At 47.8% G+C, this 4,401-nt stretch overlaps 1 pseudogene; it reads right to left on the bottom strand.

Annotated features, from left to right (window-relative positions):
• Positions 1 to 2,902: 2,902 nt before the first annotated feature.
• Positions 2,903 to 3,549, bottom strand: LOC147420255 (uncharacterized; annotated as a pseudogene).
• Positions 3,550 to 4,401: the final 852 nt, after the last annotated feature.

The raw sequence follows: 4,401 nt of genomic DNA, 5'->3' as shown, positions 1-4,401 counted from the left end.
GAAATAGCCCGCGAGAGGCCTGCAATTCCCAGCTACAGTTTTCCGCCTACACAATACCTTTTAAAAACCATCATCCTACTATTTCAACGCAAAACTCAACAGCATCTTACATGCTGCCGCCACTACATATTCACCTGCATCTTCTCAACCTCTACCATCAACCTCCAGCTCATTTTTTCTCTTCACCGATCCCAGCATTCGTTTATATGCGGATCTATCTGTTGTCCATGCATAGAATATTGTAGGTCACCACTCCTTTTCTTTTCACAGGCAAGGGTATATATGCTACCAACACAGCAATGCACGAAGTGGAGACTGCGAACGCCTTCGGCTTGGCACTAGTGGTAGCAAACCTAGCATTGTAGCATTGGCTATCTATGCGGAAGTCAATCGTCTTTCCTTGCGGTCTAGCCATGAAGCAATCGAAGAAATGGAGGAGGATCTGACAGCTGTGGCAATTTATGCCATTAGCTGCATCACGGCTTGTGCTCATGGCACGCGACGTCGAAAGAACGCAGCAGTAGGAGGAGAACCTAAGAATTCCTCGAGCTTGCTTTGACCATGTATGTGCTCTGGTGTCAGAGGAGTTGCAACAACGACCAATCCCACAACAAATACGAGAAGCTGTTCCAACACGTTCACTGTCCGTGCACAAGAAGGTGGCAATTTCACTACATTTGTTGGGTGTCGGCGGTCCACTGCACAACATGGCAAACCTTTATGGCGTTGGGCAATCCACAGTGTGTCGAGTGCTATGCCAATTTGTGCATGCACTATTGAAACACAAACAGACGATCATATGTTGGCCTCGGACTCCACAAGGTTGGCAAGCTCTAAAGGACGGCTTTGAGGAGAAACAGGGAATTCCGAACTGTTGCGGCGCAATCGATGCTACGCACATCAACATGGAGTTGCCGATAGGTGAGGCTCACACCCACTGGTATGACAGGGATCACAATTACTTTATGACACTACAGGGTATTGTAGATAGCAACATGCGTTTCTTAGACGTCATGTGCGGGATGTCTGGGATGTGCAACGATATCCGAGTGCTCCGAAACTCCTCTATCTATACATTGGCACAATCCAATGCCATATTCAATGGCCCCGCTATCACCTTCGGTCGTCATCAACTAAGAGAGTTCATCATCGGTGATGGAGGATACCTCAACCTACCCTGGTTGGTGATTCCGTTTCCAGTCATAGAGAATGAAGCACAACAACAAACTTTCAATTACAAGCTCTCCAGCGCACGTTTGGCCGCCTCAAGCAAATGTGGGGCTACCGTCTACAACACGTTCGAAACCCAAATGTGGAGTTTCTACCAAAGTTAATTGTGGCATGTTGTATCTTTGCACAACATATGGGTGGACTTGGGAGTGCAGGGGACAACAGCTGCAGATGATGAAGTGTTGTTGGATGACTCTACAATAGCACCTACCCCACAAGTGCTACGTGGATGCACCCCGGATGCACTAGGGACGTCCTTTTCGAATACATGAGGATATCAGGGTTTCTATGAGGATACTCGCAAGATTCCTTGTATTGTTAACTTCATAATAGGGTTTATTGCAATGTTGGTCTATTTTTAATTTTAATTTGCAACTTTAGTGCCCTTTTATTGTTTTGCAACAGTGTGTTGTGTTCCAATTTACGAGAGGTGTTGGAGCTCCTGCTGTTTATGAGAGAGAGAGAGAGAGAGAGAGAGAGAGAGAGAGAGAGAGAGAGAGAGAGACAAAGAGATGGAGGAAACTTGCATTATTATGGTTGCAACTTTGGTTGCCTTTTATTGTTTTGCAACAGTGTGTTGTGTTCCACTTTACGAGAGGTGTTGGAGCTCCTGTTGTTTATGAGAGAGAGAGAGAGAGAGAGAGAGAGAGAGAGAGAGAGAGAGACTGAGAGATAGAGGAAACTTGCATTATTCTGGTTGCAACTTTGGTTGCCTTTTATTGTTTTGCAGTAGGGTGTTGTGCTCCACTTTACGAGTGTTATTCCAGCTCCTGGATTTTGTAGAAATGTAGAGTGATAGAAATGTAGATAAGACTAATGAAAGGTGGACAAGTTCCATATGAGGAAAAACAAAGACAACAAGAACATTAGATGACCTAGATGATAACCTACTCCATGTGAGGGTCTTGGGGTCTTTGAATAAACGCAATGCACTTCACAATTTCGCCCAAAGAGGAGCAAATTGCATCTCTGCCCTCACACATTGTTTGAAGCCTGGCATGCTTGATTTCTAATGCTTGGCGGTCTCTAGCCTCCTCGCGTGCATCTCTTCGACGCTCAGCCTCCTCAAAGCGCCTTGCACGACCAACCTCAGACTCCTCGTAGATAGTTGTCAGTCTTTTGGTTATTTTGACTAGATCCTTGATGGTCCCAGCATGCACTCGCGGATGACGTTTTCGTTTCACTCCCCCTGAGGAGGAGTCCTCAGCAGAATCTTGGCCACCCATATCGGTTGGTGTGTGGGCATCTTCGGTGTCATCCCCTACAAGGTAAAAGGTAGCATTTAGCATACATATACACACACATAACACACGCAAAGAGAGAGAGAGGGAGAGAGGGAGAGTGAGTGAGAGAGAGAGAGAGAGAGAGAGAGAGAGAGAGAGAGAGAGAGAGAGAGAGATGGACACCATGCTCACCTGTTGGAGCAGTGTCGTCAAAATTGGCTCCAACATCCACATTGCGATCGCCAGCAAACAATTGAGCCATTTTGTCGTAGAGATCACTAGGAAAATCATCGGTCGGCAAGCCTTTATCGCGTCTCTCTACTAGAGACATTTGCCAGAAACGGTTCCATCCCGAAGGAATGTGATTCTCATAGTCTCGAATCCTATTCAACATCCCACTGATTTTTTCCCACTTGTTCTTGCATTGACTTTTAGTGCGATGGAGACCACTAGCTCGACAAATGTCTGCGATCGCTTACCATCGATCCTTTAGCCTAATTAGAAGCCCACCTTCCATGATTCAGACCTCTAGGTTCTTTTTGGCTTCCACCAAGATGATCACCTCGTGTGGACGCCAATTCACACGTCCCCTTGTGGACGTTGCTTTAGTGGGAACTGGCTGACACACATTGCGAGAAGAGGGCAACGTAGCGGTTGTGGTTGGAGTGGTGTTGGATCCCCCCTCGACAGTGGCGGTATTGCTATCACTTGAGACTGGAATCGAAGCCAACCTTGTCCCGCCACCCACCGCACAATTTGGAGCAATTGGCGATCGCAACTGTGGTGGGTGTGGTTGGAAAGGAGGGTTTGTTGGCAACGCCGAAGTTCCATGGAGTGTAGGACAAGCTGCAACTAAGCATTGGAGTGAACCTGGCCGACTAGTAAAGACAGATGTTGGCCATCGAACCCCGAATTGTATTGGCCTTCCATGGGGGCGAACAAGACGAGGAGCATGCACTGCGACCGCCTGTAGTTGCGATACTGCAGGTGGCGGTGGCGTTTCACAATCCTCCTCCATGAAATGCATCTCGTTTTCCATTTGCGTGGAGGGCACACTTTCTTGAGAGTCATCCAACCACAAGGAGTTGAGGTCCATGGAGGTAGGTCTTCACCTGCAAATTGTCAAACCCATAGCACATTAGGTACAGAGACTGGTCGGTCCGCCACAGGAACGAATGCACAATCCAAATTTAATAACTTAAATACTCTATATTATGCAATTTATTATTAATAGCTAGCCCTACCAGTAGGCAGCGGACTGTGCAAGCCCGAATGCTTCTGTGTGTGTGTGTAGTGTGTGTGAGTGTATGAGAGAGAGAGAGAGAGAGAGAGAGAGAGAGAGAGAGAGCCCGAGTTCCAGTAGACAGCGGACTGTGCAGGCCCGATTGCTCATGTGGAGTTCATGAGAGAGAGAGAGAGAGAGAGAGAGAGAGAGAGAGCCCGAGTTCCAGTAGATAGCGGACTGTGCAGGTCAGATTGCTTCTGTGGAGTTCAATGGGAGAGAGAGAGAGAGAGAGAGAGAGAGAGAGAGAGAGAGAGAGAGAGAGAGGGAGGTAGAAAGAGAGAGAAACCTATCGAGCGTGTGTACTGTTGAATGACTGGGTCGTTCGTCGTGGTACTTGCAGCTACAGGTGTTGCGCAATTCCGCCTGCAGTTTTATATATAGTGGCCACCATGAGTAGGTAGCCTATGCGAGGCACTGTGAGTTGATGAAGAAGCCTTTCGCGCCACTTTCCAATGCAGTCGTTTTGCAGGTCACGATGTGTAGGTCACCGGTAAACAGGTAGTGAGTTACCTTCTCCCCCTGGTCAAGATGCACGGCGGTCATTGTGGGGGGTGGTTCAACCACCCACCAGACTAGCAGCTGCTTCGCCCTTTTCGGCAATTCAGGCAACTATATGGGAAAATACGTGCTATGGGAAGGTCCGCTCAGCGACGATTTTGGAGA

The sequence above is a fragment of the Adiantum capillus-veneris genome, chromosome 28 (assembly GCF_014529385.1).
Source record: "Adiantum capillus-veneris isolate H3 chromosome 28, ASM1452938v2, whole genome shotgun sequence".
NCBI classification, from domain to species: domain Eukaryota; kingdom Viridiplantae; phylum Streptophyta; class Polypodiopsida; order Polypodiales; family Pteridaceae; genus Adiantum; species Adiantum capillus-veneris.
The sequence above is the reverse complement of the archived record's forward strand: the minus strand, read 5'-3'. Positions and strand labels throughout refer to the sequence as shown.